Source organism: Tachysurus fulvidraco, chromosome 25 (genome assembly GCF_022655615.1).
Source record: "Tachysurus fulvidraco isolate hzauxx_2018 chromosome 25, HZAU_PFXX_2.0, whole genome shotgun sequence".
Lineage (NCBI taxonomy): Eukaryota > Metazoa > Chordata > Actinopteri > Siluriformes > Bagridae > Tachysurus > Tachysurus fulvidraco.
Window position 1 is genome coordinate 6,480,018 of NC_062542.1, and position 13,239 is coordinate 6,493,256.

Consider the following 13,239-nt stretch of genomic DNA (forward strand, 5'->3'; position numbering starts at 1 on the left):
GTCACACTGCGCATACTTTACCCGGGGTTAACAATTAATCCTATTGCTATTCTTAATTTGACGTTTCACACTGTACATTTTTAAACTATATGCAGCATCAACAACCATGATAAGATGATTACATAATGTGAGCGATCAGTGAAGATCAAAAAAGGATGGGTCTGTCATTCTGTGCCTAACAGCGCTCACTCCTGTGATGTTCAGTACCAAGCTGTTTTTGTTCATTGTTGCTATGTCCTGGTTTTTATGTGATGTGAGGAACGCACTGTTCATTTTCTGATCGCGTGTCAGTTGCTAAGCATCTTGCCTTAACAATTTAACATTGTATTGTTTCACGCTGCACACGTTTGGCAAAATCTGTGCTAACCTCGCTTCAAATCACGGGTAAAACACAACGCCTGTAAATTACAAGTATGAAGTGAAGCAAAGTCAAAAGCCCTTCAGTGTGTTGGTGTTTCTCGGTGGAGTCAGAACCCAATCCATTTCCTTTTCACTTTCTGGCATAAAAAGACTGTCAAAATTTCCCTGGCTGTATTGTATAAAGAAGAGATGCTAAAAAAAAACATTCTTACCTTACCACAAAGAAGACTGTAAAAGTTTCTAAGCTTAAACATTCCTCCAAAAATCCTGCTCGAAAACCTCTTCCGAAGCTGTTGGACTCAAGTCCTTGATTTCTGTTTCTGTATTGAATTGGACTCGGATTTATTGGCATTTGCCGAAGTCTAACATGAAATAACTTTCAATTATTTTTATTTGAGCCAAAGCTAAACCACGTACATGTAACATGGCCTGCCTGGAAAAAAAAAACTTTAACCATGAAAATGAATTCAATCCTGTTTTCTTTTTCTTTTTTGGCCATCAAATTTTCAGAACATTCAGAAACGCTTGCATTTTTTTTCAGAATTTCCATTGATTTTCCGCAGATTTGGGCCAAGAAAAGACAACGTGACATGCATTCAGTTCATCCATTCACATGTGCTGAACGTGTGTAAAGCTTTCATAGGAAGTAATTACACACAAGCTTGGTAGAGGTTATTGACATCCAATGCTTGCAATTTCAAGAATTGAATAATTTTCTGCAAAAACACAAACAAATTACAAAACGCTGAATTGCAAATTTTGAAAAAAACTTCACAAGCAAACGTAAAATCGTAAAAAATCTCATTTCGCATATTGCTATTGGCAGTGTTGCTGTGACAATGTGGTTGGATGATGGAGATGAATCCATGTGCAGATTTTATTAACAACAATCTAAAACAATGGACAGAAGCAGGGTGAAAAAATTGTCAGTAGATCCAAAAACACAAACAAACAGTCTAGTCGAGGTGAGGCAAATACTCTAAAATATACACCAGTAATACAGGACACATCGCTGGTAATACTTCACGCCATAACGTGGTGAGCATGCAGTTTAAATGCCAGAGACCCAGACATTTAAGGTGGAGCCCAATACTGGGCGGAGGTGTTAAGGTGGAGCCCAATACTCCCTCTGGTGCTTGGGAAGGTGCGTCGCGCTTTGGTGCTGTAACAAATGTCTTCGTTTTCTTTTGCAAGTCACCGTTTTATGTTCTTGTGTTTTCATATATTTTGTTTTGTTTTGTTTTTTATTCATGTTGGCGCTGATATGACAACATTCGATTATGGAGAACGAATGTGTGCAAAACGTGGCACTAAATTTAGCTTAAGTTAATTAAGACTGAACTTTTGATGAAGCGAAAGCACATCCGAGTATGTTGGTAACTGTCTCATTAAAATTGCTACTAAGGCAATGGATTATGTTCCATATTGCATTTTCTCAGCAAAATGTTGTTTTGCACTGTGAGGTGCCCAAACCCTGACAGACAGCTCTGTGTAGGCTGATGCCCTGCAGCAGCAGTATTTGCATGGTGTTTATTCCCCCTTCTTAATGAGTTGAGGAGCTACATTATGACTGCATCTCTCTATTCACATTATACTAATTGACAGAAAGACTCTATGAAATGATGCTGATTTTACTAAATAGCGCTAGATATTTGTCTCACTCACATACTGTAGTGTTCAGTTTTTCATTAAGCAGTGTGTCTGGCTTTTGAGGCTTCCTGACTGGAGCTCTTTTTTGCATAGGTCCTGACGTTAACATATGCAGGAACATTAATCACACAGAGGAAGGCTAATGAATCACTCTCTCCTTTTGTACATGCACTGAATATCCTTTTTTTTTTTTTTTTTTTTACACAATACCTGCCCAGCTTTAATCTTAGCAGAAAGGAAAGGCCTAGAAATAGCAGTGCAATTTTAAGGTGGAAAGTGGACACCTGTAATTGTCCCCACTTATGCTAATTAGACAGAGGGAGAATGATAGAGAGAGAGAGAGAGAGAGAGAGAGAGAGAGAGAGAGAGAGAGAGAGAGAGAGAGAGAGAGAGAGAGAGAGAGAGAGAGAGAGAATCCTCTTCAGATATTTAAAGGCACTTATCATGCAGGTTTAATAATAAAATAATAATAATAATAATAATAACAACAATAATAATAATAATAAACAATAATAACAATAATAATATTATTGTTATTATTGTTTATTATTATTATTATTATTATTATTGTTATTATTATTATTATTATTATTATTATTATCATTATTATTATTATTATTATTATTATTATTATTATTATTATTATGATTACAATAAATCAGCCACAGTTACTTTCTTATTGTTTCACATTGCTTCATTTTCTAAAGAAAAAAAAAGTCATACCACATAAAATAACATCAAATTAGCAGATTTGGTAACACTTGCTTTTTGACCTACATAGTACCTTTATAACACATACATTAACATTGCAATTATATTATATTAAGTGATGCAGCAGGATGTATTATATAAAAATGATGAAGATACCGAAAGCTGTATGCATCTTTGACTTTACTGTACATGGTCAGCCATCTGTCATTATTATTTGTTGGCTAAGTGATTGAAATGATTGATTACTGTATATTTCTTTAATCCATATACTACCATTTTTGGAAGGAGATTCCAGGCTGAGCACATTGTGACAGAGGTGAAGATTTACACTTAAATATTTTGACATGAGAAGTTGTTGATCTCAATCCGACCAAGCATCTGTGGATGTGCTGACAAACAAATCCAAGCCACAGGATATATGGCAAGAAAAAATATCTCCCTGGGGTGATTTGAGGAAAATACACTGAGAAGAACCAGACTCAAAACAGAAGTGATTCACATCTGGGTTTTTGACATTTCTGAATTCATTATAGTCTTAACATAAAGTCTTTTCTGTGGAGGCTATCAACATGTTCAGTGGTGGAGACTTGAGCATATAACTCACCATGACGATTGTAGTCCAATTTTACTGTCTATAGGGAGCCCATGAATCTCCATACTGTCCTTGTTGGGCCATCCTCAGCTGCAGCAAGTGGCCTCCAAGTGATGAGACTCCAGCCAGTTCTATCTGGCTAATCAGGTCTGGAGAGCAGTAGTAGTCAGAAACACTGGCATCTCAGGAGTAGCATGTATAGCTTGAGGCAAAATATTACGTATGTTGCAGGGACTCTAGCACGACTAACTATGAATGCATTAATAAAAGGGAGAGCCAGAAGATGACAGATATGAGGGAAAGCAGCCTCCACTGTCAACAAACCTGAGTGAATGGTTCTGGTTCTAGTTAAGATTCTGGTATAACTGGATCTTTCACTGACTGGACCATCCAGACAGGAAGGCACTACAATAATCCAAAAGCATTTGAACTTGTTTGTCCGCATCATGTATAGTAGTGACGTAGAATTCATGTTTCTGATCTTAGCAATATTTCTACGATGTAAGAAAGCTATACTAGTAATATTATCTACAGGAGCTTTAAATGAACGGCCGGAGTCAATTATTACCCCAAGGTATTTAACTGCTGCAGATGATGAAAGAAAAGAAAAGACAGCTTGCTTCTGTAAGCTTGTTTCTGGCTACAAGGGGTCCTAGAACTGCATTTTAAGAACTGAAACAAGTATACTTAAATAAAAAGTGCAATAAATAAGTCATGTTATTGTAAATGAAGTATAAGGTAGAAATAAGATATAAATTGGCACAGTATGTCAATATTTATATTACGGTGGCCGAGAAGTGCTAAACACATTAACAAATCCGAAAACAAAACAACAAATCCGAAAACACATTAACGAATCCGAAAACACATTAACTTAATTTGTTTTCGGATTCGTTAATGTGTTTTCGGGATTTGTTAATGTGTTTTTTGATTTGTTAATGTGTTTTGCACTTCTCAGCCACCGTATTATATCGATAGAAATATATAGATAGAAATAAGTTATTGCACAATAGTCAAACATACGGATTTGTATATAATGAGAGGACATTAAGTGTAACTGAATGTAAACATGTCAATAATATATAATATAAAGTGCAACAGAATGTAAACATACTGAGTAATGAATGTTTACATTCTGTTGCACTTTATATACATCTGGCTTTGCTAAACCATATAACTCTGTGTCATCAGCACAACAGTGGAAGCTAACAATTATTTTACCCAGAGGTAGCACATATAAGGAAAAAAAACAATGGGTCTAAAATAGAACCTTGTGGAACACCAAACTTTACCTTATTATGCGTAATGAAGTCACCAAAGATTTAGCCACGTAGCCAGTGCTAGATGAAGAGTTCATTAATTTTAGGAGTTTGAATGCTACTGGTATTATTTTTTTGAAGAAACATGTAGGTCAGGGTTCTAACACGCAAGTTTATCATTCCGAAGAGGAAGTTCCTGTAATTAGATCGGCTTCTCAAAGGGGAGTGAAACACTCTAAACGATGATCTGATCGAGTAACATTGTTATCTACTGAGTTAGATAACCAATTGTCAGGTTTTAAATTTATAGCCTGAAACCTTTGCATGATATTTTCAATTTTCATGTTCATGAAGTCATTGCTACTGCGTATTGATGCTGTGCATTTCTCTGCAGTGGTTTTATTCCTACTTAACTTTGCCATAGTCTTAAATCAAAATGCACTTCATGTTAGTGTAATAAATGTACCACCACAAATGCCACCACAACAGATGCTTCCATGTGGTTACAGGAAATGCATCCCGTAACCCTCTCAGATACACTCTTATGAGACCAAAGTAAAGAGAACACAATTAGTCACTGCAATTAACTAAAGATTTTTGATACCACAACAAATAATCCCTTACCTTAATGTCAAGTCAAGACAAGTTTATTTATAAAGCACTTTTTTTTAAAACAAGTGTTCGTCAAAGTGGTTTATTCATACAAACACACAAATAAAAGAAAAATACTTAAGACACAATAAAACAATAAAAGAAAGCAGCTCTCACATGGCATCATACGCCAGACTGTACAAATAAGTTTTTAGGCCAGATTTAAAGACCTCAAGTGTTTGAACCTGTCTAATACCGAGAGGCAAACTGGCAGTGAAACTGTCCTTAATTTTGTTATCATAAAGGAATCCCTGCAAATGTGCACCAAAATCAGCCAAAACTCAAGATCTATAATAGAAAAGTGCTCATCTAATAATCATTAATGTGTATTTAATGGGTATTTAATGTCAGAGTAATGAAGCCTGTAATTACCAAGTGGTTCAAGTCTTCAGGCCTTGTTGGTACTGAACCACCAGGCTTTACTCTCTGGACCCCTTATAATCCTGATGAAGTACCTCAGAATGTCCACTGACTAGAAATAGAAAAAAAAATCTAAACATTACAACTTGTAAAAAAGGGTGTTTGAGTGTTTGTATCTAAGCTGCCTCTCAGTAGAATACCCCAGACTGGGAGCTGAAGAATTCACCAGAGAGGAACTGAGTAGTTTTCAGGCGGAGTCCAGCTTTCCAGCAGTGAGAGGCTGTGAAAAGTAGAGCATGAGGTTCGTAAGTGCTTCTTGTCATAGCAGTTTCATTCTAACACCTCTAAATTTCTGTCGCTTTTTCTAACAAAGAATTGGCTTCAGTAAATAAATGAAAGGTTAGTTTACCAGAACGTCAGCTGAAGATTCGGTTTAAGATGCGGTGGATGCTACGGCTCAACGACCTTAACACACACAAACACAATTAGTCACTGCAGTTGACAACATTTTGTAATGCCACATTGAATAATCCCATATCTGAATTCCAATGAGACAAAACTCATTAATGTTAAAAGAGGAAAATTCCTGCAAATAATAATTAGATAAAGCTCAACATCAATAGTGAACATTGTGGCAGAACAAAAACATCACAGGTGCTTTCTATTAAAGTTGTTTTGTGTGTGTGTGTGTGTGTGTGTGTGTGTGTGTGTGTGTGTGTGTGTGTGTGTGTGTGTGTGTGTGTGTGTGTGTGTGTGTGTGGTGTCTCTCCCTGTGTGTGTACGGTACCTCTGACTGGGAGCTGAAGATGTCTGGAGACAGAAGCTGAACATCATGTGAGGCTCTGTTCAGCTTACCAGCACTGGGAAGCAAACATAAGTGCTTCTTATCATAGCTTTCTTATCAGTGTCATACTAACACAACTAAAATTCTGTCAGATAGAAAATCCAGTAAGTAAATAAATGATAGGTTTAGTTACCAAAACAAAAGCATTCAGCTAAGGGTTACATTGTATAATTCATGAGCCAACATTAATAATAAAAGAGAATATTTTTCCATCTTTTTACCATTTTACCAAATTTCTGTCCATGTATAATTATTAAAACGCTTAACCGAGTTCAGCAAGCTAACTGTCTTTATACTCGCTATGATATTGTGTTAATGAAATAATTAACTATATTCTTTAGATAGATACTGTAACACATTTGAAACAGAAAAGTCAGTAGCACAAGAGCTGGTTTAATCGCTACGCTAAGCACGATTTAGTGTAAAACCAATAGCCAATATTGTGAAAGTGACCTAATATGAGGGTAAATATGTCATTGTGGGAATGAAATAAATTCAAAAGTCAAGGTAATCGATTCGGTTATGCATTTTGGTGTGTAGTTTATACCTGTGGCTAAGTTCGCTAGCATGGTAACTAGCATTAGGCTAATTCGTGCCAAAAGAGGATACCGCTTAATAGCTAGATAATGTTACTGTAGATTGTAACAAAGTGTAACTTAAACATAATTTACTGTAAAAACAATATGAGATTAAAATCAAATCATCCTACCGTGAGCTGGCTGTATCCTCGGGAGGAGCGCGGTCTCTCCGAAAGTGGCGGTAAAGACAATCACCAGCACCTGCAGAGCGTCTCTTCAGATCCAGGGGATATCTTTGAAAATCCATAGGATTTTCTTCGCAAGTCTTTGCAAAATTTAAATATCATTATTCATCTATCCATTTATTCTCTACACAGCTTATCCTTCTGTGTCTTAGGGGAACCTAAAGTCTTACCCAGGAGACTCTGGGAACAAGGCAGATGACACCCTGGGCAGTCTATTGCAGTGCACAATCGGATACACACCCATTCACACACTACTGACAATTTCGAGATGCTAATCAACCTACAACGTGTCTTTGGACTGTGGGAGGAAACCAGAGTACCTAGAGGAAATCCATGAGACACAGGGACACCATGCGCACTCCACACATGTGGTGGAGGAGGGAATCAAAAAGCTAACCCTAGAGGAAGAAGGCTAACTTGGACTATTGTTTTTATCATTATTTGCTTGAAAGACTTCGAAGTACTATATTCACAGACCTGCCAACCTTGGAAAAAATTTTTGGGTAACAACTTACTTCAGCGACACGGCGCGAGGTCAGGCACATTTGCTGGTCAGTGTTGATTAAGTTCACATGCTCACTCATCACAACTTTTTACTTAGCACATAGTTCTCACTCACCACCATATCTAGTTATTCAACATACAAGTAGACCATGAAGAACTCTTTTATTGAAAAGGCAACATAAAAACTCTTTATGTATTGCCATAAATTAGATCTAATGAACATGTGTTAATTTTCTCAGCAATAATGCAAGACTCTAGACTTCGCTATGGTTTTGACTGGCTGATCATATAATAATACCTCCCTCATCATTTCTACTTTCTGTTTCTATTTCCCTGCTTTTCACAAAAAAAAAAAAAAAATCTGATGTCCATCAGATGTGATTTACAGGAGCCAGTAACAATCGAGTCAGAATACGATTGATATTTACAAAATTACATTAGTTTCGTCGTTATAGCATGACTGCGTGCTATAAAAGGGATACACAGACGCTCGTGGATATTGATTTCTGCGTGCTTGTGCCAGTTTGTCTTTTCCGTTAAAGTATGATGGCAATGCGTTTACAGGCATGTGGGCAAGTAGTGGCCTAATGATTAGAGAGTCTGACTCGTAATCCTAAGGTTGTGGGTTTGAGTCTCGGGCCGGCCACGACTGAGGTGCCCTTGAGCAAGGCACCGAACCCCGCAACTGCTCCTGGGCTCTGCTCCAGGTGTGTGTTCACGGTGTGTGTGTTCACTGCTGTGTGTGTGCACTTTGGATGGGTCAAATGCAGAGAACAAATTCTGAGTATGGCTCACCATACTTAGCCGTATGTCACGTCACTTTCACTTACGTTTCCTATATAAATACTGGCAAATAAAGTAAAACTTGATCTGTGTGTAAAATTTATTCAATTCAATTCAAGTTTATTTGTATAGCGCTTTTTACAATAGACATTGTCTCAAAGCAGCTTTACAGAACATAAACATAAAGCAGAAGGTAGACATAATTAATGATAAAGGAATTAACAAATAATAAAAGAAATAAGAATTAACAGAATAAAAATTCTAGATTATTATTAGATGTATATAGTTCACAGTGTGTATGTATTTATTCCCCTATGAGCAAGTCTGAGATGACTCAGGCAGCAGTGGCAAGGAAAAACTCCCTTAAATTGGTAAAGGAAGAAACCTTGAGAGGAACCGGACTCAAGGGGGAACCCATCCTCATATGGGTGACACTGGGGGTGTGATTGTAATATACAGTCAAACAAATGGTGTATTGGTGTGAGGTTTAAGGACTTCTGATCTTCTGAGTACCACAGAGTCTAACTGGAGATGTCTCAGGATTCTTAGAGTCGGCCTCGGCTGAGTGGATGTCCAAAGGCTTCGTCCCACAGAGGACGATGGGAGCTGGTACAGTGTCTGGATGCCTCGGGATGGGTACAAAGAGAAAAGCAGTGGAAAGGGATTAACATATCTGCCGTTCATAAAAATGTGCTGGTCTGATGTACTGGTGCATGATATTATGGCATGTATTATGTGTACGCCTGACTGAAGAGATGAGTTTTTAATCTACATTTAAACTGGGAAAGTGTGTCTGAGCCCCGAACACTATCAGGAAGACTATTCCAAAGTTTGGGAGCTAAATAAGAAAATGCTCTACCACCTTTAGTAGACTTAGATATTCTGGGAACTACCAAAAGCCCTGAGTTTTGTGATCTCAGAGAGCGTGAAGGATTGTAACGTGTTAGCAGACTAGTTAGATACATGGGAGCTAAACCATTAAGAGCCTTGTACGTAAGTAGCAGCAGTTTGTAGTCAATTCTATACCTAACAGGTAGCCAGTGTAGAGATGATAAAATTGGGGTTATATGGTCATACTTTCTTGTCCTAGTGAGAACTCTGGCAGCTGCATTTTGGACTAACTGTAACCTATTTATTAAAGATGCAGGACAACCACCTAGTAATGCATTACAATAGTCCAGTCTAGAGGTCATGAACGCATGAACTAGCTTCTCAGCATCAGATACAGACAGGATGTTTCTCAGCTTGGCAATGTTTCTAAGGTGGAAGAAGGCTGTTTTGGTAGTATGGGCGATATGATTTTTAAAAGACAAGTTACTGTCTAGTATAACACCGAGGTCTTTCACTGTCGAGCTACTTGTAATAGTACATCCCTCTAAATGGGAGTTAAGTTGTGAGAGTTTATGTGCACTGGTTTTTGGACCTATGAGTAGTATTTCAGTCTTATCGGAGTTTAACAATAGAAAGTTGCAGCTCATCCAGTCTTTTATCTCTCTAAGGCACCGAGTTAATTAGGACACTGTGGCTATTTCATTTGGTTTTGATGAGATATATAACTGTGTGTCATCAGCATAACAATGGAAACTAATCCCATGTCTTCTAATAATGTTCCCTAATGGAAGCATGTATATAGAGAAAAGCAGAGGTCCTAGAACTGATCCTTGAGGGACCCCATAATTAACTGGTAGTAAACTGGAGGATTCACCATTTAATTCTACAAAATGGTATCGGTCAGACAGATAGGATCTAAACCAGCTTAAAGCCTGACCATGAATACCTGTGTAATATTGTAAGCGATCTAGAAGAATGTTGTGATCTATAGTGTCGAATGCAGCCCTAAGGTCAAGTAGAACTAATAGTGACATACAGTCTTGGTCCGAAGCTAAGAACAAGTCGTTTGTAACTTTAACAAGTGCAGTTTCTGTGCTATGATGGGGCCTGAAACCTGACTGAAACTCTTCAAGGATATTGCTCTCCTGTAAGAAGGAGCTCAGTTGAACAGACACAACCTTTTCAAGTATTTTAGACATAAACGGGAGGTGTGAGATAGGTCTGTAATTTGATAGTTCATTAGGGTCTAAGTTAGGTTTTTTGATGAGTGGCCTAATAACTGCCAACTTAAAAGACTTCGGGACGTAACCTAAAGATAACGAGGAGTTAATGATATTAAGAAGAGGCTCACCAGCTTTATGTAACACTTCTTTCAGTAGTTTAGTTGGGATGGGGTCTAGTGAACATGTTGTTGATTTAGCTGTAGTAATAAGTTTATCTAACTCTTCCTGTCCTGTACTTGTAAAGCTGTGTAAAGCCTTAGGTGAGATTGTGTCACTGGTTGCTCTCATATGTTGGGCGTCACCTATTTTATTCCTGATACTTTCGATTTTATCAGTGAAGAATCTCATAAAGTCCTCACTACTGAAATGTGATGGAATAGTGTGTTCAGATTTCTGATTTTTTGTTAAACTAGCCACTGTGCTAAATAAAAACCTGGGATTGTTCTGGTTATTTTCTATGAGTTTGCTCAGGTGCTCAGCCCTAGCAGCTTTTAGAGCCTGTCTATAGCTGGACATACTGTCCTTATACGCAATTCTAAACACCTCTAATTTAGTTTTTCTCCATTTCCGTTCGAGGTTACGGGTTTCTCTCTTGAGGGTGTGAGTATGACTATTATACCACGGTGCAAGTGTTTTATCTCTAACCTTCTGTAATCTGACTGGGGCAACAGTGTCTAGTGTGCTAGTGAATATAGCGTCTATGCTGTTAGTCATTGCATCTAGGTCGTTTGAGTTTGAGGGTACATTAAGAAGTCCAGACAGATCAGGCAGGTTGTTTGTGAATCTGTCTTTGGTGGTCGAAATAATGGTTCTACCGAGTCGATAACGTGGTGAGACACAGTTAGTCTGTTCTATAGGTAGTGTGTACATTATAAGGTAATGGTCTGTGATGTCATCACTTTGGGGTATGATATCTATATCAGTGACCTCTATTCTGTGTGATATTATTAAATCTAGTGTGTGGTTACGTCGGTGAGTTGCACTAGTGATGTTTTGTTTGAGCCCAAGTGAGTTTAGTAAGTCCATAAATGTGAGTCCTAAAGCGTCGTTTGTGTCGTCAACATGAATGTTAAAGTCTCCTACAATTAATGCTTTGTCAAAGTTAACTAATAGGTCTGAGAGAAAATCTGTGAATTCTCTAAGAAAAACTGTGTAGGGCCCTGGGGGTCTGTACACGGTCGCTAGAGCAAGAGACATCAGGGATTTCTTCGTGTGCACGTGCGATAGTGTAACATTAAGGACGAGCACTTCAAAAGAACTAAATCTAGGCTGTGTTCTCTGGGTAACAGTGAGGTAATCACTAAGGATAGTGGCGACACCACCTCCACGACCAGTCAGACGAGGTTCGTGCTTATAGATATATCCTGATGGTGTAGACTCGTTTAGACTGATGTATTCATTTGGTTTAATCCACGTTTCGGTGAGGCAGAGTGCAGTAAGGCTATTATCTAAGATCATTTCATTTACAATAAGTGCTTTGGGTGCAAGAGATCTAATGTTCAGAAGTCCAAACTTTAAGAACTGTTTTTGTTTGTTTCTTTGGCATTTTTCTGGTCTAATTACAGTAAGATTATTTCGAGGACTTCTCGTGTATTTACTTTTGGATCTCACTGCTCGGGGAACAGACACAGTTTCTATAGGGTGAGCTATGTGTGCATTTTCTGTGTCAATGTGCTGAGGTGAAGGATGGCTATTAAGATTTAAATTTAGAGATAATTTAATTCCAGAAATGCTGATGATATACTGTATACTGTACTTCTGATGTCCTGTGAAAAAAGTTTCGCAAACTGGAGCTAGAGGAAAAGCTAGAACACTTACAAATACAGGGGGAGTAATCAGTCAAAGTATAAATAATTCAACGACACAAACATTTAAGGGCTCTTGAAACAGGTTGCGAGGTGAATGTGAAGCACAAATCAATCTAGGAAATTCATCCCAGTCTTATTAAAGCACAAGTAAGTAATGTGAAACTGCTTGTAGCACCAAGAGGATGCATTAACAGCTATTGATAATTGATCAGGTTTAATTGTATAAGCAAATTTTTATTTTCTATTTAAAGCATTTAAAATCAACAACAAGATAATTGTGTATTGTGTTATTGTGTTTAAAGGCACAATGACGATAAAATTGGTTTCTGAATACAAATTGGGTCGATTGTGCTTATGGTAGGTAGGAATTTTTTTCGTTTTTTCTTTAATAAGACACAAACATATACGACATGTTTTTTTCCTGAATGCTATCTGACTGGGTTTTTCCTGTTATGTTTACAATCACGTGTCTATTCGTGACATAATCTGTTTACTTCATGTTAATATAATCCTTTTATTAAATTGCCAAAATGCATATACATTTCAGAGAAATGAGAACAGCTTGGCCTTGTGTGGTTTTGTTTTGAAAGTTTTGTCACGAATATTGACATGTCTTCATCTTGCAGGAAATCCATTCAGAAACATGGTCCCATTGGGCAGCGCAGCTTTTTATGCTACAATTCTGACATTTGCACTATACTGTTATGTCTCATTAATCTGACATGAGCTAGCAACAATAGCTAGCAGCTTTTAATACTGAAGTCATAAGTGGCTCATGACTGTGTGTGTGTGTGTGTGTGTGTGTGTGTGTGTGTGTGTGTGTGTGTGTGTGTGTGTGTGTGTGTGTGTGTGTGTGTGTGTGTGTGTGTGTAGAGGCCAATGAGTCAGAGGTATCCAGGT

At 37.7% G+C, this 13,239-nt stretch overlaps 1 long non-coding RNA gene across 1 annotated transcript; it reads right to left on the reverse strand.

The window, feature by feature from the left end:
- Nucleotides 1-5,261: 5,261 nt before the first annotated feature.
- On the reverse strand, nt 5,262-7,824 carry LOC113662321. Its single transcript, XR_003445240.2, has 3 exons — nt 6,371-7,824; nt 5,993-6,048; nt 5,262-5,863 (listed from the first exon to the last, which is right to left on the reverse strand). It is a non-coding gene; the product is annotated as an uncharacterized LOC113662321 (long non-coding RNA).
- Between the last annotated feature and the right edge of the window lie 5,415 nt (nt 7,825-13,239).